Source organism: Armigeres subalbatus, chromosome 2 (genome assembly GCF_024139115.2).
Source record: "Armigeres subalbatus isolate Guangzhou_Male chromosome 2, GZ_Asu_2, whole genome shotgun sequence".
In the NCBI taxonomy this organism is placed as follows: Eukaryota; Metazoa; Arthropoda; class Insecta; order Diptera; family Culicidae; genus Armigeres; species Armigeres subalbatus.
In genome coordinates, this window is record NC_085140.1 from 111,894,149 (window position 1) to 111,920,088 (window position 25,940).

Consider the following 25,940-nt stretch of genomic DNA (forward strand, 5'->3'; position numbering starts at 1 on the left):
AAACTCGGCAACAGATACCACAATTGGCGGAATCCTTTGCTTTTCGCATGAATCGAATCACCTGGGCTAGAGGTAGATTCGATTTGCTCAATTTCATAATTTTATTAATCAAATCGAACTGATTGCTCAGTTCGATTGGAGAAGAATTATTTCCGATATTAGAGTTAGAAGGAATATCTGAATTCTCCAGCTTCCTTTTATTTTTTCCGCGCTTGGGCAGGACGGTCTTGAAACCTTGTTTCTTTGAAGGAAGTGGAGAATTCAGAGACTCCCCTTCCTCTTGTTTTTGTTAATACTCATTGCTGAGCGTGGAGACGTGACCTTCTAAGAGGTTTTTTCCCAGAACGGTGTCCCTGCAGGATTACCACCGCTTGTCGGAATTTTACTTCCGCAAACGGGTCCAACGTAAAACGAAGGCACGGGTCCTTGCAAAGATCGTAACGGGATCAGTGGGTACAAATAGCGCTAAGAAGCACCGTTGAAATTAAAATAGCTTCGGGTAGTATTAAAAACTTCCTTCCGCAAAGAGAGAAAGAACCGCACAGCACGAAAGCACGATGCGGTCTCGACGACTAACACCAATTGCAAGAGAGTTCGTGGGGCAGTACCAGGCGGGATTTATGGGTGAACGCTCTACCACAGACCAGGTGTTCGCCATACGTCAGGTATTGCAGAAATGCCGCGAATACAACGTGCCCACACATCATCTATTTATCGACTTCAAAGCCGCATATGATACAATCGATCGGGACCAGCTATGGCAGCTAATGCACGAAAACGGATTTCCGGATAAACTGATACGGTTGATCAAGGCGACGATGGATCGGGTGATGTGCGTAGTTCGAGTTTCAGGTCATTCTCGAGTCCCTTCGAAACCCGTAGAGGGTTACGGCAAGGTGATGGTCTTTCGTGTCTGCTATTCAACATCGCTTTGGAGGGAGTAATACGAAGGGCAGGAATTGACACGAGTGGTACGATTTTCACGAAATCCGTCCAGTTATTTGGTTTCACCGACGACATTGATATCATGGCACGTAACTTTGAGAGGATGGAGGAAGCCTACATCAGACTGAAAAGCGAAGCTAATCGGAGTCATCAACACGTCGAAGACGAAGTACATGATAGGAAGAGGTTCAAGAGAGGTCAATGTAAGCCACCCACCACGAGTTTCTATCGGTGGTGACGAAATCGAGGTGGTTGAAGAATTCGTGTACTTGGGCTCACTGGTGACCGCCGATAACGATACCAGCAGAGAAATTCGGAGGCGCATAGTGGCTGAAAATCGTACGTACTTTGGACTCCGTAAGACGATCGAATAGAGTTCGCCGCCGTACCAAACTGACTATCTACAAAACGCTTATAAGACCGGTAGTTCTCTACGAACACGAGACCTGGACGATGCTCGTGGAGGACCAACGCGCACTGGGAGTTTTCGAAAGGAAAGTGTTGCGTACCATCTATGGTGGGTTGCAGATGGCGGACGGTACGTGGAGGAGGTGAATGAACCACGAGTTGCATCAGCTGTTGGGAGAACCATCCATCGTTCACACCGCGAAAATCGGAAGACTGCGGTGGGCCGGGCACGTAGCCAGAATGTCGGACAGTAATCCGGTGAAAATGGTTCTCGACAACGATCCGACGGGAACAAGAAGGCGAGGTGCACAGCGGGCAAGGTGGATCGATCAGGTGGAGGACGACTTGCGGACCCTCCGCAGACTGCGTGGTTGGCGAAGTGCAGCCATGAACCGAGCTGAATGGAGAAGTCTTTTATGTGCAGCACAGGCCACTCCGGCCTTAGTCTGATGATAAATAAATAAATACTTCTACGTGAAGTTAAAAGATTTACAATGATATGGAAATGCTAATATCATCTTCCAAACTTGGACGCACATGTTCATGATAGAATTAGAGGCGAAAGTATAGAATTGATAGTTCCGTTAGGATACGGCAGGCATGAAGAATGTTTTTTATAGTAGTCGATTTGAAAGCGAGCGAAGGGCAATATTTGTGATGGCACATATCACACGACCTTCCTTCTGCCAAGCTCCCGTATGAAGGGGGAGGGAAGAATATCAGTGTGGAAGCTGATATATCTCCACTGGCCAGTTACTTAAGTCAAATCATTAAATTATCATTGAGAAATGTGCATATTTCGGAGCTACTCGAAAAAGAGTCAGCAAAGATTCGTATGACGAGAGTGTGGTAATAGCAGACGGCCACGACAGAGCATTTTTTCTCCTGATTCACACTGAGGAGCATTCCATTCCTGACTTAGGAACTGTTTGGGTTTTTTGTCTCTGTCTACAGCGATTCATCTCCGTAGTGCAGTTTTTTTTTGTATCTTTATTAATGTGTTTTTCAAGTTTTACATTAAGTTCAACACAGCGTAGTGCAGTTCGTTTCTACAATAATATTACTGAATATCCGTGCATTAAAAGTTTGACGATGGGGATTCCTCACCGTTGAAAACGACTACCCCCTTATCATAATTGATGTCCATTGTCCTGTATGTGCCCGTATCTTCGTCCAGCTTTTATACTATGTTCGCACTTGGGCCTTGTAACATGTTATTCGGTTATCTTGAAGAGCTTTCTTTTGTCGATAATTTGAATAACATGTTATTCAGGCTGTAGTGCGAACATAGTATTATTCTCCAACCAAATTATAATGTTTTTACAAATACAAATTATAATGTATTTAGTTTTAAGTTGATTTAGTTATTTATATATAGCACCTTTTGCGTACAGAAGGTACTTAGGTTGGACCAGAGGATCGCTCTTTAGGCCCTTCTTCCATGGCCAGATACTGCATTGGCACTGGCGATTTCATGACAAGTGAAGAACTGAAAACAATTCGAAATTTACGGAAATAAAGAATATAAAAATCCCTTATTGATCCACCTAGCTGTGTTTGTGCCTTTCTTTAGCATTAGATATACTAAAAAATGAGGTCAGGTTTTCTTAGCGTGTTTTTGTATGAAAATCGAATTTTGGCCATACCAGTACTGTAAAAGGTCGTGATCGTCATAAGACCACCACTTGATTGTATCTTGACAGACACGTATTTCGACCTCGACAGTAAGGTCGTCTTCAGTGTCTCGTACTTGACTCGACTAAGTCGAGTAAGAGATTTTGATATTAATCGATTAGTAAACTCCTTGAGATTTCTACAACTACTGTAACAATTGATCAAATGCATTTAATTATTTATTAAAAAAAATTGGTCAAGCAGTTTTGGAACTTCCCTTTTACAGCAATTAGCTTATATTTCGGCTATTAGCCATACGGCATGAACATGCACAAAATTTTGATGATCGCATTTCGCATCCACTATTGTTCTATACACAATTCTACGCTACATTTGCGATCATGTCTTTGATACAACCTTCTATCTATCTAACCTTTCAATTGCTGCAAAAATTGCTTCGGTTTTCACCATGAAACTTTGTTTCTACTGTTCTTCGTAGGTATTCGAGTTATGATCTTTTATAGTTGGTGCTGTTGAGAAACGACTAAAAATGTATACAAATTTTGCAGGAAAATCTACTTCTTCTTTATCTATGACTCTACATTCCAACTGTAACCTTTCAACTTTCAACCTAACCTTTCAAGTATTTTAGTATTTCCTCAGTTATTAATTGAAAGCTTTTCTTTTCCCGCAAATTGCATGAATATATATTACAGGGCTGGTAGCGACCCATGCAGGTCAAAATAGTGACTTTAGTGACCAATGCTGACGAAAAAAGGGACCAAATAGTGACTTTCAGTGGCAGAAAAAGTGACCAAATAGTGACTTTCTGTTTCAGTTGCAAGTTCGATGAGACGAAATCAAGCGTTTTTGGGTTGAATGAGAATCTTTTTTTCGTAATTTGTGGCGGAAAACATTTTTCGCTCACCACTGTTTTCTCTTAAGCAGACCCCAGACGAGAGATATAGGGTAACCGGCGGTAATGTTGGCCCTGGATGTAACATTGGCTCATCACGCAAATAAATCAATATTTCAGCGATAATACGTCGATTTGTAGGGAGATATTAACCACAGCTTCTTTAGAAAAGTGTATCAAACATATAGCTGCTTCATAACTCTAGATTTATACACTTCTTAAACTATAAGAAGCAATTATCTGGCGTGAAAAATCACTTTGACTCGGTTTATTAGCAGCCATGTTTCGTTGACTTATGCACGCTGGCTGTGCTAGAATTTTTCATTTGCCAAATAAAAGAGTTTTCTGAATGAACATACCTGCTTTCGCACATCAGGTGAATGGATAACAACCACACTATGTCAGCTATCATTTTTATTTCACAATTTCCATTAGTATAGCGAAATAATAACCCAAAACTTTTTTGGACAATACTGGGGGCACCCGTAGCCAAATGGTGGCATGCGCTTTCGATTTGTAGCACTACGCTAGTGTAGGTGAAACTCTTAAATCAAAACATTCTCACCAATAACCCGTACTGGAGAAAATAACCTGCAGATAGAATATCTAATGCTTGCGATTAAGTTGCTGAGGATTTTTTTTAAAAACAGGTTAATCAACTCAACCGTTAAGCTTCTTTCGCAAATTACATAACGCTAAACTATTGTCAACCCACACCCAGCCCCTAGTAACGCTTTATATATGGTAGAGTTCTAAAATTTATAAAGTCCTTAACGCTCAGACAAGTACCCTCCCACAACCTAAAACGTCATGTAGTTTGTGAATGAACCCTCATGATGCTTTTCTCGAATCACGATATAATCGCTTTAATTCGCAGAACATACCAAAAATAATTGCCTACCTTACGGCTTCCAAACACGATTCAAGCAAAAGCGATTGAAGCATCAACCTTTCGAGGTTCGATACACCATTTTCTTCATAATTTTGCAAATAAATTATTCAATTAGTGTATGAATATTTAGTTTTATCATCTTTCGCACGAATCCTACAAACATTTTCTCACTTAATAATGGAAAGATACAATGGATCGTATGTTTCATTAGATAAACTTTCAACGTCATTTCATGTGAATAATTTCAAGTCAAATTACTTGAAAAATATCTTCATCATAATTTAGATCTATTATTGCTTGCAAAAAGCATTTTGATCTGTAAAATGATACCGAAAAAGTATTCTTTCAACTCGGGAAGTTGAAACACGTGAGAGTTTTGAGAGGATTCACAACAGCTGATTGATATAGAGAGGAGTGGAATCAAACGCACGTACCAATCATGAAACTTCAATGCAGGCAGAGTTAAAAACAAGCATCCAATAATTGTATTTATGAATAATTGTGTAATAATATCAGGTAGTTGGCACAGCTATAACTGTTTATGCACAGTACAAAGCAAGGAATTGCCTAGAATAAGTCTTACAATTGACTTTCTTCAGTAGTGCGTTATGCATCACCCCCACCTAAAGCATTGTTTACGTTTTGGAAAAAAGTTTCTTTGAGAGTATCGCGAGAGCGAGAGCAACACAACTGCCATGGTTTCAACTAGCAGTAAACCTCAAAATTATGCGGCAGCCAATAATTAACGTATGTAATTTGTTTGAAGGCACAACATGAGGGCTAGAACATGTAGCCTTTTTGCAATTGCAGTTTTTAATACAGTTTTCATTTTTCTAAACTTCTACACTTGCAAATATGGTAAATATTTGGGAAATAAATGATACATATAATAGTATTTTCGTTAGCATGTCCTTGGTAATCGTGCTGTTGGGGGAATCTTAAACGCACTCTCACAATCAGTGTGGTAGTATTTTACATGCAACCAATTAGAATTCACGCTCAATAAGATGATTTGATTTTCTCTATTTGTTTGCATGCTGCCTTTATTCAACGCAAGCAAAACGACTGGTACTATAAACAGCAACCCATCTTTATCTTTCGTATGTTCGAAATCAACAATCACTCGTCCCAAGTGGGCTGAAAAATTATCCACATGATAGGGACACGGATGCCGATATTTTAGCCATTTCTCTCGAGACTTTCGCTGGTTTAAATGAGATATTGCGGACGTTCATCGTCGTTTTTTGCTATTTGGCATCAAAGCCAAATGTAAGCAAGCCGGCTGGTGGAATAATTCTGGATGGAAATGCAATATATGAAGATTTATAGCGATAAATGTGCTCAGCCGTAGCATAATGGGCCAAGGTTTGAGCCGTTACCCCTATTGAAAATACTTTTCTCATCAAACTTTCCTTCAATATTTTCACTGCTTGGCCGGCATGGTACTCCCACCAACCATCAATCTTTTTCTTCAGTAATCAAGAGTTTGTAAAAAATTTTCCGTCGTCTGGGGTCTGCTTTAAAACGAACTCAGAAGAAAAATGAAAATCGTACAGGCTAACTTTTATCTACTCAGTGACTAGGTAAAATAGTATTGCCCTCTCTTTTAATCCCACGGAAATTTTACTAAATATCAGTCAAACGCAGGACTACTAAAAACTATGAGTAGTCTTGCGAGCAGATCAAATTTTTACGCCACTGGAAGTGAGCGAAATATGGTTATCACTCATAAGACCTGTTTTTATTTTACTAAAAATGATTTTTAGGTAAAAATCTGCGTGAATAAGCATTCTCTTCTTGTAAGAATGAGTGAAAATTATGTAAATTAACTGCTTAAGAAAGATGCAAAGAATTCTACAATTTGTCATATGTGCCACGGAAGTTATTGGAATTTTAAGTACAAAAATAACAACAGTACGCAGATTGAACGCACGACCTGCAGGATCATGCTCTCTGAACTTTAAATATTTTTCCTCCAAAATACGCAGATTTTCCAACTTGCAGTGCGTATTCATGAAAGATTTTTGCTATGGAATTCGATATTGCATGCAATCTTTAAAATTGGGGAGCCTTGATTCTCTTTCTATGATATCCAGGTACTCAATAATTATTTTTTAGAGCAAACCCTTCATTACACCTGTCACATCTACAAAAAAATAGCCGCTTGAGAACAACAATTTATACTTTCTTGAATTTGTTTTGCCAAACTTCTCAAGTCTCAAGGATCAAGTCTCCTCATAGGCAACAAATCAAAATCCAATTATCCGGAAAATGTGGTGGGATGTTAGCATTTTTATCAGTGAAGATCATTTAGCATATTTACGGTTTTGTGCTGTGAAAAAATGATAGCATTTTGTCATTATTAGGAGCAGTTGTTCAAATTTTGCGTGGCATGTGAATCGCATGTTTGTCCCATATGAATAGGAAACCCAGCAAAGATGGGACAGATATGCAATTTACGGCAATATAGCTCTCGGTAAAATAACGGAGAATTAAGTCTCCGAAGGGATCAAGTCTCCCAAGGAATCAAGTCTTCCCACCTTCCCCTACTGTATAAAGTTTAAGCTTTAAAACAAAATTGGAATCGGCAGGTCTCCTGCTTGCATGACTGTATACCAATTTATAAATTGTGACATAAAACACCTTTAGTTAGCTACTGGTGAAATGCCAATAAAAGCAGCGAGTTAAATGGCTGGCGAAGTTTCTGAGCGATCATTTTTCCAAGATCCGTAATTTCATTTCCGCCATGATCAAAGCATCATCCGACGGATACATAAAGCTTTATTTAAAAAAAAATCTTAGTCAATAGTTTCAAAATAGTTGAAAATAGTGACTTTTTGCGAGAAAAAGTGACTTTAGTGACTTGAGGTCGAAAAAAGAGACTTTTTAGTGACTTACCCGAAAAAAGTGACCAAGTCACTAAAAAGTGACCCGCTACCAGGCCTATTAGGGAAATTAATATGAAAAAAAAAAACTTTTTTCAATTTTTCCAATGGGCCCTCTTATTTGGTTCTATTTGAAGTCCTAATGCTCTGGACAAAATTTAAGCCAAATCGGGCAACGCTCAGGGCTAAACTCGTTGAAAGTTAATCCTTTCGGATTTCCGGATATACTGACACGGTTGATTGAGGCGACGATGGATTGAGTGATGTGCATAGTTCGAGTTTCATTCTCGAGCCCATTTGTAACGCGCAGAGGGTTACGTCAAAGTGATGATCTTCAACAACACTTTGGAGGGAGTCAGGAACGACGGTCAGGGATTGACATAAGTGGAATGATTTTCACGAAATCCGTCCAACTATTTGAATTCGCCGACGACATAGATATTATCAAACTGAAAAGCGAAACTAAGTAGTTCTGACTTCGGGTTTGTCGACAGCGAAGTACATGATAGGAGAAGGGTCTAGAGAAGACAACGTGAGTCCCCAATCATGAGTTTGTATCGGTGGTGACAGAATCGAGATGGTTGAAAAATGCGTGCACTTGGGCTCACCAGCAAAGGCATTCGGAGACTCAAGTATGTTGGACAGTAATCCGGTGAAAATAGGTTTCGAGACTTTGGGGACCCTCCGTAGACTGTTATGTACAGCACAGGTCACTCCTTAGTATGAATAATAATAATCCATAATCTCTGAAAAAAAAAGTCATTTGACTAATTTGTCCAACATTTTTTAAGAAGCCTTACTTCATATTTATGAACCCGAAACGCTTGTACGGTCCTAAATTTTTGTCCAAAAGTACATTGCTCTAAATATTAAATCTGAGGCTAGAGAGTGAAATTCCTCTAAAATGTCAAGTGTCATTAGAATGACATTTTTCCTCCTACATATTTTTACAACATCGTTAAGTCAGAAAAAATAACATTCGAGCACTACAAGTTCGCAAATAATTATTAACTACAAGTTTGTCATACCTCAAGAATTCATATTTAGCTTACGAAAAACGTATTCGAAAAATTATACAAATTAATGCCAATTAAATGGTTACTGCTTGAAATAACAGACAAACTACGATTCGTTCCTGTTGCGAGCAGATCGAATAATGCTAAGTACCAGAAAGTGTGTCTTACATTTTTGTACATAGGGGGAGATCCCCAGCGCCGGACACCTCGCAATACCGGACACTTCTAAAAACGGCATTTGCAGAGATCGCTCCATCATCTTATGTAGTACAAAAGAAAGCCATTGAAAAGTTCTTTTCCTGCATGGAGTATCAGATCTTCATGTTGGTAACTTTGTACATAATTTGAAATAGTACAAAAATGTCAAAAAATTTCATGTTTCGCCTTATTTTAGAAGGCTTGAATCAATAATATTAAAATCAATCGAATGCATTCTGATTATGTCCAGATAGTCAATATTAGTCAAATTTTGAATAGCGATAAAGATTTGTTAGATATAGGGTGGATGTACCAATTGTCGCCATACCTAAGTACAACTATATTTTTAAAAATAAGTAAAAGGCATGTGGGTGGTCTTTATATATCAAGCGAAAGGTTTTACTTTCTGCTCCTTAGAACAGGCAGCTGTGAAAACCACAATAAAATGTGTTATAATCCTCAAAATTGATTAATCCATAAGGGGAACGCAAAGTATAATATCGAAATCGAAGTAAACTTGCACACTTCTTCTTCTTCTTCATTGACATTACATCCCCCACTGGGACATTGCCGCCTCGCAGCTTAGTGTTTATTTAGCACTTCCACAGTTATTAACTGCGAGGTTTCTAAGCCAAGTTACCATTTCTGCATTCGTATATCATGAGGTTAAACTGATACTTTTATGCCCATGGAAGCCAAGACAATTTCCAAATCGAAAATTGCCTAGACTGGCACTGGGAATCGAACCTAGCCACCCTCAGCATGGTCTTGCTTTATAGCCGCGCATCTTACCGCTAGGCTAGGCTAACTTGCACACCTGATTCATTATTTCTTTATAACAATTTTTCGGGACATTTTACATTTAAAATTGACCTCAAAACTGAGTTTAAAAAAAACTCTGTATGAAAATATACACTCGACCTCAGGAGATTGATGCTTGCTACATTGTCCTCAAATGATGATGTGGAAGCTTTAGCGCTGGAAATAGATTGTGAGTTCTTCGTCAGTCCGCTTGGCAAATTTTGGATTCATTCAGTAACCGCTAAGATGCGAAAGCTATCGAAGAACTCGAAGGAAAGTGGTTACTACAATATATTTTTCGAATTAAATCTTTCACATACTGTGCATATGCACATCGAGTTTTCAAACACTGTAATTAATAGCCATGTCGAGTAGTGAATATCCGCAAATAGGCAACTTTAATTGAAGTGAATAATCACAATATTGATAGTTCCTGTAGAGAAAACCGATAATTATATTTGAATGTGCACCAATTGGCTGATGGCGAGTACTATTTTCGGTCGGTCTTAGGATGCTCTCGGGGGGAACACATTGTAAGCATTTTGGGGGTAGTGTGCTTACACATTCAATCATAAAAAAGGCTACTATTAGTTTCAGCAGAATGTAACATGCTACATAAGTAATAGTGTTGATGTGATTCCCACGTTTCCAATATTTCGTTTCATACTCAAAATCTCCAACTAGTTACCATAATTGCCAAATTAATTACAATTATCATTTTTTTGGATGTTCGTTATTCGATCTTCCTGACATTCCTGTGGAAGTTCAGAGAAATATGTGAAATTAAAACAAATATATTTATTAATTCAAAATTTGAAAGATTTTTTTCAATGACTCCAAAATTTTGAAGGATTTTATAGAAGTGCGTGTGATTTTATTGGAATTTACCGGTATTTAAAAATGAATCCTAAACTTCAAATGGGTTATGATACCTCTTTAGAAATGTATCGAAAAATTACGCTAAGTGTAAATAATCATCAGACATAAAATAAGAAAATGAAGCTAAACTCATAGATAAGATACAAAAAGCAAAACAAAACAACAAGCAAAGTTAAAAACAGCATGCCATTTTACGGAAAACAGTATATTGAAATAATCGTATTTACATGAATTAGAAAAAACACAGATTCTTGTAAGTATTGTTACCACTCATTAATCATACATTGTAAAATTCAGTCAATAAAATACAGACAAGATACACCCACTTGTTGGTGCTCAGATTTACAATCAACCTGGGTAACGAGGTGAACGAACCGTTACATAATCTATTGTGTGCTTAGAAAATGCACCGTCGATACTAACTTGCTAGAATTTCTGATATGATTATGTTGCCGTAATTGACTAGATTACCATCAATCTGTTCAATGACAAGTTCCAAGTTTTTTCAGGACACTATCCTGCCTCTGAAACAAGCTCCCTTCGAAAGACTATTTCAATTACGGTACATAGAAACGCAATACAATCTCTTTCAGAGGTAAGTTCCTCCAAGTAATACCCCATCAACGAACCATTCCTCCGTTTCCCCCCGTTCCACCACCTTCCACTGTCTCGTCTGTCACCATCCCTTTTTCCACCGCCAGCTGCTGCTGCTTCTTCTGGAACACCTCATCGTTCAGTTTTCTGCCTTTTCATCGCTTTCGTTCACCCCGCACCCTCCGAGGCACACTTGCCTCCCGTGGCCCTACCTCTGCGCAGCTCCTCCTCACTCAGCAGTAGTCTCCGTCATCGACAACCAACGAACGTCCGACTCTACTGTACTGAGCTGTGCTGTGGCGATACCGATCCATTGTGGATCGCCTGTTGTTGGCCGCCGTCGCCGCGCCACGAACTCGTAGTTGTAGTGGTGCCTCGAAACCTAACCTCAAAGCTGCTACAGAGCAGCAGCCTGCCTGTGCGGAGGAAAAATTTTCACCAACTAGCGCTCGGCCCTCCGGAGTTGGGTTCGCTTTGTGGTGCTGCATCGCGCGACGCGGGGCGCAGTCGGAATTTTTGCAGACATTTTCCAGGCATTTTCACGTCATCGGGAGGCGAATCCTGCGAACTTTAATCGCGGTTTCGGTTCCTTCCGATGCCGAAAGATGTAAACATTGCTTATTTACTGTCGTGGGAGGAGATCTCTATGAAGTGGGGGATGTTTTTGGGGTAGAAGATATTTTGCTGAATGAAAGGGATGACAGTTCGTATTTTCATCGGGGACATTGAAGTTAGATGCAGGATTAGTTCCTTTTTTACGGAAGTTCCCACGCATCTGGGGTTAATGAACGACATTTCAAGCAGCGTGCACCAGCTAATCGTACGGGAAATATGTGATATTTGTATATAATCAGCTGTGAGCAGCATTTAAAAGCGAAATCGCGAGAGTCAAACTGTTGTAATCGCGGTCGAGGAGACGAGCTCTGTGAAACACACAACTACCAACAGCTCACCAAAGCAAAGCATCAACTTGTGTCCACCACGCACACCAATTTTTGTTTGTTTTCAAGCGATTCTGCCGGATATGCCGTGAATCTAAGGATTCTGGACCGTTTTTGGGACCTGGATGCAGATTAATTGCCCCCGGCCGCCATATTGGATTTGCGAGGCGGAGACTCGGGGCCCCACTGCAGAGCACTGTTTTTAAAAAGTTCACAACACACCGCCACCCCTTGCCATTCCACCCGCCCACCCCTTGCTAACACGGTGTTGCCCCAGTCACCACCGCTCTGACAGACCCATCGTCGTGTTCCGCCTGTCTGCCTGTGTGTACAACAGCAGCTCACTCCTCCTGCGTCCACCGCCAGGCACCAACCCCACCCATCATACGCTCGCCGTCGTACATTCATTCGCACATGCTGACTTGGCAGTGTTGCGTACTTTATTATTATTCAATGGAGTTGTAGTAGCGGTATTAAAATGGAATGAAGGATGTAATAGATATTGAAGCAAAACTATTTTTATATTCGAAAATAAAAGCCGACCTATTTGGTCTATAGTTGTGTCACCTACGAATTTGTAAGAATTCTTCATTGGCAAGAAGTATAATAGCTAATCTAATAGGCAATTTGGCGATGCAAGAGTAAGAAGGAACAGAAAAATAATGTTTCAAAAAGTTTACTATGAAAGGCAAACGTTTTTCTATTTTCTTCATGATTCTGAGAGCAATTTTATTCAGCTGGTGGTGATAAAAACATAATTTTAATTAAAAAAAATGCACTTATGATAATTATTATCGAGTATGGTTTGTTTACATATTCGTTGTTCCAGGGATTAATGCACTATCCGACAATACTAGCGCGATATTGGCACAATGTAAACAGGAATTGTCATCGCTAATAAGCGTTTACATTATGCTAATTTCGTGCTAGTATTGTCGGATAGTGCATTGCCGCTAGAATTAGCGAATATGTAAACGGGCCAATACAAATGACAAAAGTTCAATCTTGCATTAATATCCGTTTTTCAAATCACTCCGACAATGTTGGAGAAGTATAATAAATTTTGTGTCTATCATTTCCTGTGCAAATTGCTACAGTTATAATAGAATAATTGTTTAGGTCTTTTGTAGCAGCAAAATTATTCTTCTCATTGGGTTATATCTGAGAAAAGTTCAATCCTACATTCACTGTCTAATACAAAATTGCCATGTATCAATGAATTTTAAATGACAAAGATTCAGATGTGTAACTCTATAGCAAAATGCCATCAACAAAGTCTTGAAACCTAATATGGACAAAATTTGTTTTTCAGTTCTTTCCTTCAATGACATTACATCCCGCACTGGATCATTGCAGCCTTGCATAACTTTCAATTATGACCTGTGAATTTTCTTTGCTAGTTCACTACTTTTGTATGAAGACAAAAATGGTGCTACTATGGGAGAACGAAGTATGCCATGACAGTGGATGGACGCAAAAAATTCTGCACAGAAAGACAGTTGTCAAATACAGAAAATTATTTTCCAAGGCCATCGTGAAGAAATTTGAAAAATCGAAATCAACGATTGCTTTAATTTATGACCTGTGACCGGAAGTAATTATATTCATTGATTTGTATTTTGTGGAGTCAAAAATCTTAGATTTTTAGATTTCTTATAGCATTCAAGACAGATGTCCAATTCAAGAATTACGCCATAACAATGCTAACTTGTGACCAACTGACCTTTCAATTAGTTAACAATTTTCACGTAGGGACAACTTTTTACCTTTCTTGCGCCTAAGAAAGGAATACTTTAGGTTTACAAACTTTTATGTTAGATACAATTAACATCAAATCTTGCACTTCGAAAAGCAGGTGAACTTAATGAATGAAAGGGCATAGTGAATAGCACGTTATTTTCGCATTAGGAGTCAACAAATTGGCTGCTCTACAAAAAAAGAAAATAATCACTTAACTTGTTTAATTTCTGGGACAGAGATTGAATCCAGAGAGAAATAAAAAATACGATATGTAGCATATCATGAGACACGTTTTTGCAAGGTCTAAAGATAGTGAATTAATTTGGGAAATTTACTTCATGATAAATTCCTTCAAAAACCCAGCCTTTCTCGATATAATTGTTACACTTCTCCTTACTTAGGTGCATACCAACAAAATCAGCCTATCTTATAACGTTTACAAACGCTTCTGTATATACGTGTGTAGTGATTTGACGCCTAAATTGGTTTACTTTGCTGGTAGGATTGCGCTGCTTATCTAATAAAAGCGCTTTCACTACTAGCCAAAGAAACATTGAAACGAACTCTTGGCCCTAAAAAGGACCATTTTTTGCAATTCGTTGAACGCCGCGCTGTATCTTGTTGGCAATAACAATTGTTAATAACATTGTTTATTTTTCTTAACGCTTCATCTATATACTACAATGTGACTAAGTGAAAAATCCACCATTTTCAGCATAACTTGAAATAATTGACTGGTCGTTATCAAATTCAATAGTGAATAACTTTGTCCCTGGTTGAAAGCAACTTGTCGTGAAAAAATCGATTAAGGATTACTATATAAAAAGTTGGCAAATGTTTCTTATATTTGGTGTGCACAAACACGCACATACACATGAAGGTGGGGCATCATGGTCATTTTTTCAAATCAATGGGTCCCAAACAACTGTGCAAAATTTGAGCCCGATTGGTTGCTTCCTCGCTTTCCGAGTAAATACGTTTGTACAAGAAAGGGAAAGTTTGAATTTCCAAATTCCAACAAGAAGGAAGATGGGTTTTGTCCTCTGACAGCCATAGGTGTTCCGGTAGTGCTGGCAAAAACATTGATTTCTTGCATATGGTATGAACAATCAATTTTCAAAGCGTAATAACATTTTTGTAGACCTCGAAGCTACGTACTTTTTCGGCAAAGTTTTTCGCCATCTTTCAGACTAGGGTGAATGTTCCATTTTGGACACCAAAAGGAAGTGCTTACCGATATCTGTTTATATGCATCAAATGGCACGTTTCATAAAGGCGGAAATCACACCATTTCATAGATGGAAGACTCAATTATGAAATAGTAATTTGAAATTGATATCAAGTGCTGATAAATCGCTGAGAATTGTAATTTTCTGAAATAAAAATATTCTTCGTTTTGGACAGTGCAACATATTTTGGGCCCTCAAATGTACACATTTTGGACATCCTTTATTTAGTCACTTCAAAGTCGAATTTTTAATTTTCCCTGGGCAATTGAGCCAAAGCAAAGTCTTATCTTTCAATCAGCATGCATTAATAAGAAAATTCCTGCGCTTAAAATTCACAATTTTGGCAAAAACTTATTGTGTGCGTTCTGGGATTTTCAGCTATTTCTACTTTTGATCGTAACACTCCCCTTCGTGAACAAACTTATTTCCTCGAAATTTCATCTAAATATCGCTATTTTCGCACGGGAAACCAGTGAAATAGATGCTGAACAACATATTTTTCTGAAGCCAATGAGAAATGCAGAAATTAAAAAAAATGTCACCAGGAGGGTCCAAAATGTACAGAAGTCTAAATCAAGTTTCTTAATCTATATGCTAATTTATTGAGTCAAATGATTGACGATTAATTGAAGCCACTAACAGCAAAAATGTAATGTGAAATGTAAAAAAGTACGTTTTCCCATACTGAACGGTGAAAAATCAATTTAGTCAAATTGTTGGTAATATATTAACGGAGTTTGACAAATAAACTTTAGAACTTTGGTGATTTATTGTAACAAGATTTCAATTATTGGATTCTCGGTAAAAAAAACGGCTGAGGATGGCAAAATAATTTGAAGAGCTCAAACGCAAAGGGAGAGAGGGGTGCGATATGTCGGCACTTAATCTCGATACTGTCAAAAATATGTTAAATAAATACAATTATAATTTATTATTGATTAGAATATTCGTCTAATCATAAATAATTATTGCTATTGCTCCGCAACTAAAATATACATTATTTCTGGAAAATGTTAGGCCAATACAATAAAAAGAGATTTCTTAGATATTCTGCCAAAAATGTTTATTTGACACGTTTGAAATTAACTTTCAATTTTTCCAAATGGTACTCATCAAATACGATGAATTTTAATAATTTTTCTATTTTTTTTTGCAGAGCACAATGCACCAAAACATATTTTGAACTTTAATTTATTTGATGGTCACTGATAAAATAAAAAAAACCCAACTTAATTCACCGAGTGGTGATACTGCCTTTCTCGCATTTAGCCAAGACACCAACCTTATATGGCGATATAGTTCGATTCCATTTTCTTAATAACTTTTAAACGCAATGGTCGATTGTTATCTAATTTAATAGTGATCAACAAGGCTTTGTCTTTGTCGAATGCAACTTGTTGCGAGAAAATCGGTTAAGAATTACTATATGAAAAAGGGGCTAATGTTTTTCGGTTTTCGTGTGCGCACACACACACATACACACGGACAGACAGACATTTGTTCAGTTTGACGAGCTGAGTCGATTGGTACATAACATCATAAGTCACCGAGACTTCTATAAAAAGTTCGATTTTGGAGTGAAATGATAGCCTTTCGGTACAACTTTGTTGTACGAGAAAGGCAAAAAGCATAAATTTTTGTTCGAAAAAGCATTTTAACGTGAACAAAAATATGGACGAATCACATAAGAATTTTATAGATTACGCATTCCACATAATATTAGTAAATCTGGATACTTACTTGATACTTGACTATTCCAGATAAAACTAAATAATCCTCAATTTTGTAGTATACAGAACACTGAAAAATTATAATGTGAAACAAAAAACATGTTTTAATTCTCTACCAAAAATGAAAAATAATAAATTCCGATCGCGAACGTCACTTATCACATTTTTTTTTCGTTATCATGATCATCGCTGAATCTGATACACAAATTCTTCCTGGTAAATATCCTGTGGAACTGACAACGCTGACCTAGTGCCAAACAACACTCGCTCGGATCCCCCAAATAAACACGCACACATCCCTGCCTCGGCGAGACCGAGCACTGACATTCGATAGCACCCATACTGGCACAAGTTCTACCGCCAACATCGTCGTCGTATCGTGAACCACAGCAAGCCGAGCAGCGACGATCATTGTTGTAGCCAGGCTACTATACATGCTTCACTTTTCACAATGGCCAGGGAGACAAAAAATGGACCAGCCAACTTTGATTCACAAAATTAACCCACCAACCGCGGTCGGGACCGCCAAACTTCACCGAAAAACATCATACCTTGCGACAATGCTCACTTTGATGCACTTTTCATTGCATTCCGGGCGGCACTTGATCGGAAAAAGTCGCGTTTTTTATTCACCACCCGCGAGAGAAGAGGTTTCACGAAACTGCACAGAACACCAACTCAAACTCACTGACGGACGGCGATCCCTCGTCTTGGTGCGTGTAAGCGCAAAAACATAAAATGGCGTCAACTTCTTGCTCGCTCACTCGCCCTGCTATTTTGTATACAGCAGGCCCGTTTCTGCAGAATGTGTAATCGCGACAGAAGCTCCTCCACGCGCGTTGATCCCGTTGCACCTAACAAACTGAACTGATATACTACCGCGGGTATGTATTTAGCGAGCAGCACTGTGAAAGAGACGGCCGAACGGCACGAGTGTTTGTCTGTGACTGACAAGTCGAGTCGGGCCCGAAGGCTGACGTTTGCTCTTCAGTCGACGGCGGCAAGTCGTCGCAACAGCAACAGGAAGTTCAATTTTGCTCTTGGTGGCGCGCGAAAAAAAAGGAAACTGTCGTGCGCCATCCAGCGGTGCCTTTTGAAACTTTTTTAGCTTTAGCTCTTGGTGCAAAATGTAATAAAAATGATTGCATGATTGAAAATTGTTTGAGGGAAGTTAAGTCTATTTAGAGCGGAAGTAGGCTGTTTACTGGCGGAGATGAGGCAAGGGGGTTTCCGTTATCAATTCCATGCTTCCGGTTGGACGTGTAAATATTAGTTGCAGGTCTACTTAGTAGGATTAGAATGACGAATTTGAAAATGCTTGAAATTGAATCATTTACTTACTCCTTTTATGGCAATAGATCAAACCCTCATGCACAAATGTGGCGGGTTTCAGAGTTGTTGACAATATACACGAAAACTCCAGTATTAAATGAAAATATTTAAATCCATAAATTCAACTATTGTTTCTGATCTACAGGATTGCAATGTCAGAAATGCGTCAACAACCAATCGAGCTGTAGCATAGCATAGCTCAAGCCCATTTTGATTTATGAATTTAAATAAGTTTATTAAATAAATTATAGATCTTTACACAAAAATCCAGGAAACAAGTTAATGGAATAGGGTTACTAGCTGTTTGTAGATACCAACAACGTCTATGGGTAATCTGAGTACAAGAAAATTAAAGTATAAGAGGCCTTAGTGAAAGCGACCCAATCTCATCTCCAAGACAAGACACATCAGTCTCGATGGCAGTATGTGCGTATGTAGAAAGATAAAAAATCGTACTTTTCTTAGTGGAATGTACATTTGTTCCATTTAATAACTATCCTATTTTAAATACATACGCAAAATTAACAATTTCAGCATAATCATAATCGTTTTTATATTGCGTGCTCACTGCTGAAATACATAAAAAAGAGGAACGAAAAATTTTCAAGACGATTTAAAATCACTCTTTTATAACTTTCTGAGAATAATGCAAAATGGAGCTTACATACTTTTTCATTATTGTCATTGGCAGCCCCACTGGAGCATTGGCTCGGCATAGCATAGCGTTGTTCAAGCAGGTCTAAAGTGAAGGTAAGGTGAGATTTCTAAGCCTCTGTTAACCAGAGTTTCAAATAATCGAATGTTTTTAGTGAAACCCATTGGCCTTCTCTGTCATTGCACTTCTGAACATATTCTCTTTATTTAAATTTCACAAACCAATGAAACACTCTTTTTGAGGATTTAAATACAATACGAATACAATCCAATCCAAATACAAACAAAATTTAATCAAAATGTAAGCAAAATCTAATCAAATTCAATTCAAACCCAATCCAAAACTAATAAGATCTAATTCAAATCCTTTCCAAAACCAATCCAAATCCAATCTAAATTAGATTCAATCCAATACAAATCGAATTCAAATCCATTCCACATCCTATCTGAATACAATCCAAATCCAAATCAAATTCGAATACAATCTAAATCCAAATCAAATTCAATTCAAATTTAATCCAAATCCAATCCACATCCAATCTAAATCAAATCCAAACCAAAACAAAATCCATTCCTAATTCTATCCAAACTCAATCCAAATCCTAATCCAATTCTATCTTATCCTATCCTGTATATTCCATTCCAAATCCAAATGCAATCCGAATCCAATCCAAATACAATTTAAATCTAATCCATTACAAATTTAACACAAATCCAATTAAAATCAGTACAAATCCGATCCAAATCCAATTTAATCCAATTTAACCCAACTTTAATTCAAATCTAATCCAAATCCTTATCATATTCATTCCTATCCATTTCATTCCATTCCAAATCCAAATTTAATCTAAATCTACTACAAATCCATCCCAAACCCAATCAAAATCCAATCCAACTTCAACTTTAATTCAAAAACAATCCAAATCCAATTCAAATCTTCATCCAATTCAATCCAATCCTTTCTATTCCATTACAATACCAAATTGAATGCAAATCCAATATGGATCCAATCCAACTCCAATTCAATTCTAATTTAAATCTAACCCGTATATTATCCAAATACAATCAAATTCAATTCAAATCCAATCCGCATCACGCGTATTTCCCAGCACAGTAGAACTTTGATTGATCATGTGTACATATACAAATTTTGATTCTGTAACTAGCGAAACGAGTAATGATTTAAAAGTAACCGATCATGAAACGCTAGTCATTAACGTTACCGACAATAATAGTAATGATAGTAATTTAATTAAAATGAAGTGCTGGAGAAAATACTCTAAACAAGCAATTTCGGGTCTTGTCGAAAAAAACGTGGATTTTCAAGAAAATTCCGGTAATATAGATGAAAGATCAGCTGTTCTCACAAACGTTTTGAAATCCTGTACCAATCAATTAAGGGTCTGTTCACAAATTACGTAACGCTTCTGGGGGGAGGGGGGAGGTCCAACTTGCGTTATACTTTGTTACACTAAAAGGTGGGGGAGGGGATGGGTACTACCAAATGTTACGCATAACGCAAATAAAAATTTATTTGAATGTCTTTTTTTTAATCACTGATTGAATTAATTGCTGTTTATCGTTATCGTATATTAGTCATTATAGAAATCAAGCCTGCTGATATGCGTAAAAATACCAAGCGAATATTGTATTTCTCGACACCACAGTTCCGCAAAACTATGTATGTAAATGGTTGTGATTGCATTGATATCCTTGATTTTTGATCATATGCCGTCCTTATCCAGCTTTCCACGCTCGGTAATGGCGGCTTATCGGTGTGCAAAAATCAATTGGTCACTGTACTGTTTGACACTAGCTGGAGGAAAGCCCACTGGCGTTCCTGGGTGAGGGGAAGGGAAAAAAGGCCTTTTCGACAGTGAGTTTTCCTCCAGCTAGTGTCAAACAGTACAGCAACCGATTGATTTTTACACACCGACCAGCCGCCATTACCGAGCGTGGAAAGCTGGATTCTAACAGTATTTAACAGTGTAATAAAATTTAATTCAGTTTAACTTTTCAGTGATCTATAATATTTTTTCATGAATTAATTTGAATAGCGCAATCAATAGAAAAACATGAAAGCTTTCAATTGCAGTACTCAAATTAATTCATGAAAAAAATGTTACTTAGGACCTTTTGAAAAGTTAAGCGAGAAATGCTTCAGAGAAGGAAACAAAATTGCCTTCAAAATTTTCACAGTTACGCGTTACATGGGGGAGGGAGGGGGTACCAAAAATGTTACTTTTTGTTACGAGGGGGAGGGAGGGGGTCAAAAACTCGGATTTTTGCGTTACGTAATTTGTGAACAGACCCTAATAGAACAGAAGTTAGTAACTTTGCATAACTCTAACAGCTGGTATAATTTAGATCTTTTGCGCCTGAAACGTAAAAGAGATAAATTGTATAAAAAGTTTCATAGAACTAATAATGAAAATCATTGGAATAGGTATCAGGTAGCGCGGAACAAATATTCGCAATCTTTGACACGTACACGATGCGAGTATATTCAGAGGAAAATTTATCAGCATCAAAACAACAGCAAAGAGTTATGGAAAATATTGAAATCATTATTAAAGCCTAGTAGTTGCAAGCCGCGGTCCATAACTTTTAATAGCACATTAGAACAGTTAGAACAAGAAATTGCATCTAAATTCAACGATTATTTCGTCAATAGTGTCTTATCCATTAACCGATCTATCGAGTTAGTGGATGAGCCTGATGAAATAATGGTAGTCCGAAGCACTTTCTTCCCCCGTAAGAATATCCACAAGGCCACATGGAAATCACCTAATCAAGTAACGGAAAACCAAATCGACGGTAAATTCTTCTCCGACATCACAAACGTACGCACTTACCGCAGTGCGAATATTGAATCCGACCATTACCTCGTCGCAGTATGTCTGCGCTCAAAACTCTCGACGGTGATCAACACGCGTCGGAGTCGTCCGCCGCGGCTTAACATTGGGCGGCTACAAGACGGTAGACTAGCCCAAGACTACGCGCAGCAGCTGGAAGCGGCACTCCCAACGGAAGAGCAGCTAGGCGCAGCATCTCTTGAAGATGGCTGGAGAGATATTCGATCCGCCATTGGAAACACCGCAACCGCTGCACTAGGCACGGTGGCTCCGGATCAGAGAAACGACTGGTATGACGGCGAATGTGAGCAGTTAGTTGAGGAGAAGAATGCAGCATGGGCGAGATTGCTGCAACACCGCACGAGGGCGAACGAGGCACGATACAAACGGGCGCGGAACAGACAAAACTCGATTTTCCGGAGGAAAAAGCGCCAGCAGGAAGATCGAGACCGTGAAGAGACGGAGAAACTGTACCGCGCTAATAACGCACGAAAGTTCTATGAGAAGTTGAACCGTTCACGTAAGGGCCACGTGCCACAGCCCGATATGTGTAAGGACATAAACGGGAACCTTCTTACGAACGAGCGTGAGGTGATCCAAAGGTGGCGGCAGCACTACGAAGAGCACCTGAATGGCGATATGGCAGACAACGGTGGCGGTATGGTAATGAACCTAGGAGCACGCGCGCAGGACATGCGACTTCCGGCTCCGAATCTCCAGGAAATCCAGGAGGAGATCGGCCGGCTGAAAAACAACAAAGCCCCTGGAGTTGACCAACTACCAGGGGCCTGTAGCATAATCGAAATTTTTCTAATAATATTAGTAGAGTAGCTTGTAACTTGTAGTTATCTGTTGCATAATGAATCTACAAGTATGAATTTACAAGACTAATATTACAAGTAAACAGCACTAATAATATTAGTGGAATTTACAAGTAACTGTTGCATAAAGAAAATACAAGTACAAATTATTAGCATTGGCTTGTAGTTTCTTTTACAAGTATGAATGGTGCTGTAATTTAATTTACAAGTAGCTTTTATTTTATTATTTTAGCCGTGCAAAGTAATTATGCATCGTTTGATTGTTTTTAACGACTTAACAGAGAAAGAAACTATTTTTCTAGATGCTCCAAATTACCATATAATGAAATACTGTGCAATAAGAATAAATTTCTCGTTCCGATATAACACTGAGAATTATGAAACAAAACTACACAAAAGTGGGTTATTTTAGCTCAAATCCGTACTTTGGACCAATAACCCAATTTTGAATGAAATGAGTTTCCTAACACTTAGGGTCTGTCTCATTTGGAGAATTAAACTGAAATTAAACTTAAAAGTGACATTTCAATAATTATCAAATAACCCTGCTCGCAGAGCAAGATTACTTTTGACAGATATCGAATCATTTTCCATCGATGTCCTATTGGAATTGCTGGGTAGCACCAGCCATTCTTATAACGGGGTGATTTTTTAATTTTCGAACTGTCACTTTTAAGTTTAATTCTCCAAATGAGACAGACCCTTTAGTAGTTTAACTTAATCCACTCAAAACATATTAACCAAAGCTGAGTTTAGTTTACCCAAAGTTGACTTTATTCATCTCAAAATTAAGAATATATTAAATTACTGAAATTTATATTATTGTTTTATTGTAGTATTATTGTATTATAATACTAAACAATCTCATTTAAGACCATGCATATTGCTTTATGTTTAACGACAATCATGGGAAACAATTATTATAAATTATGAGTAGAATTTATTACGATATTTTCATCAGTTAGTAGTTTGAACTAAAAAAGAAATCGCCCAAATTTCATAATCGAATTAGAAGCAAAACCTAAACCCGCATAAGTCTCACAATACACATAAATTAAACCCTCTTCAAAAACCCACAACAAACAAGTCTAGCGGGATTCGATTTGTCATGGAGCATACGTTCGCGTAACTTACAAATCGCCTCAATTAAAAATTAAGTCAATCCCAAAGACCACGTAAACACGACTCCAGTGTGCATTACATTGGCTTCATTAAAAATGCCAATACCACGAAGCCGGCTTAAACCACGGAATCCATAAATTTACAGAGAGTGTTCCGTGCATACCTATCGCAGTCAAAATATATATTCTATCCACAAATTTGCAAACAAACGTAAACAAATCGTTTACCTCCGCATTGACAGTGAACTGTCGGATGAATTTTGACAGGTAAATGAACCTGCTGGACTTGTAATTTCAACCTTACTAATAATACAAGTACTAATATTATTAGTTGGCAAAACATTATTATGCGACGCAAATTACAAGTACTTGTAATTTGTTGACTTGTAACTTGTAACTTGTAGCTAATATTATTAGTCTGATTATGCTACAGGGCCCAGAAGAGCTGTTTAAATACGGTGGTGAAGCACTGGCTAGAGCACTGCATTGGGTGATTACCAAGGTTTGGGAGGATGAGGTTCTGCCGCAGGAGTGGATGGAAGGTGTCGTGTGTCCCATCTACAAAAAGGGCGATAAGCTGGATTGTAGCAACTACCGCGCAATCACATTGCTGAACGCCGCCTACAAGGTACTCTCCCAAATTTTATGCCGTCGACTAACACCAATTGCAAGAGAGTTCGTGGGGCAGTACCAGGCGGGATTTATGGGTGAACGCTCTACCACAGACCAGGTGTTCGCCATACGTCAGGTATTGCAGAAATGCCGCGAATACAACGTGCCCACACATCATCTATTTATCGACTTCAAAGTCGCATATGATACAATCGATCGGGACCAGCTATGGCAGCTAATGCACGAAAACGGATTTCCGGATAAACTGATACGGTTGATCAAGGCGACGATGGATCGGGTGATGTGCGTAGTTCGAGTTTCAGGGGCATTCTCGAGTCCCTTCGAAACCCGTAGAGGGTTACGGCAAGGTGATGGTCTTTCGTGTCTGCTATTCAACATCGCTTTGGAGGGAGTAATACGAAGGGCAGGGATTGACACGAGTGGTACGATTTTCACGAAGTTCGTCCAGTTATTTGGTTTCGCCGACGACATTGATATTATGGCACGTAACTTTGAGAGGATGGAGGAAGCCGACATCAGACTGAAAAGCGAAGCTAAACGGATTGGACTAGTCATCAACACATCGAAGACGAAGTACATGATAGGAAGAGGTTCAAGAGAGGTCAATGTGAGCCACCCACCACGAGTTTCTATCGGTGGTGACGAAATCGAGGTGGTTGAGGAATTCGTGTACTTGGGCTCACTGGTGACCGCCGGTAACGATACCAGCCGAGATATTCGGAGACGCATAGTGGCTGGAAATCGTACGTACTTTGGACTCCGCAAGACGCTTCGATCGAATAGAGTTCGCCGCCGTACCAAACTGACTATCCACAAAACGCTTATAAGACCGGTAGTTCTCTACGGACACGAGACCTGGACGATGCTCGTGGAGGACCAACGCGCACTGGGAGTTTTCGAAAGGAAAGTGTTGCGTACCATCTATGGTGGGTTGCAGATGGCGGACGGTACGTGGAGGAGGCGAATGAACCACGAGTTCCATCAGCTGTTGGGAGAACCATCCATCGTTCACACCGCGAAAATCGGAAGACTGCGGTGGGCCGGGCACGTAGCCAGAATGTCGGACAGTAATCCGGTGAAAATGGTTCTCGACAACGATCCGACGGGAACAAGAAGGCGAGGTGCACAGCGGGCAAGGTGGATCGATCAGGTGGAGGACGACTTGCAAACCCTCCGCAGACTGCGTGGTTGGCGATGTGCAGCCATGAACCGAGCTGAATGGAGAAGTCTTTTATGTGCAGCACAGGCCACTCCGGCCTTAGTCTGATGATAAATAAATAAACTGATGAAATAAAACAGCCGATAAATATTAACTGTCGATTTGATTGTTTTCACCCTATTACTTTTGAAGAACTTAAAAACATTTGCTTTTCTTTAGGTAAAACGGCTGGAGTTGATAATGTTAATGCTAGAGTTATTCAAGATTGCTTTCATGTCATTGGACGCAACTTGCTGGACCTTATAAATGAATCGTTACAAACTGGGCACGTGCCGCATGTTTGGAAGGAATCACTAGTGATTCCAATACAAAAAGTTGCTGGAACGATTAAAGCCGAAGAGTTTCGTCCCATCAACATGTTGCACACATTAGAGAAAATTTTAGAACTTGTAGTTAAAGGCTAGCTAATTACATATTTAAATAGTAATAACTTGTTAATACCGGAACAATCAGGTTACAGAGAAGGTCATTCCTGTGAAACTGCATTGAACTTGGTATTATCTAAATGGAAAGAAAA

The 25,940-nt window shown here is 38.8% G+C and overlaps 1 protein-coding gene across 5 annotated transcripts in view; it reads right to left on the bottom strand.

The window, feature by feature from the left end:
* Window positions 1–17,740, bottom strand: part of LOC134210683 (MOG interacting and ectopic P-granules protein 1) — a 65,343-nt gene extending 47,603 nt beyond the window's left edge. For 2 of the 5 annotated variants that reach the window (XM_062686881.1, XM_062686878.1), the window contains exon 1: window positions 17,340–17,740. The gene's annotated coding sequence lies outside the window, so the exon portion shown is untranslated. Of the gene's footprint in view, window positions 1–16,798; window positions 16,859–17,339 lie in introns of all 5 variants that reach the window. The other 3 variants (XM_062686882.1, XM_062686880.1, XM_062686879.1) reach the window with 2 other exon arrangements.
* Window positions 17,741–25,940: the final 8,200 nt, after the last annotated feature.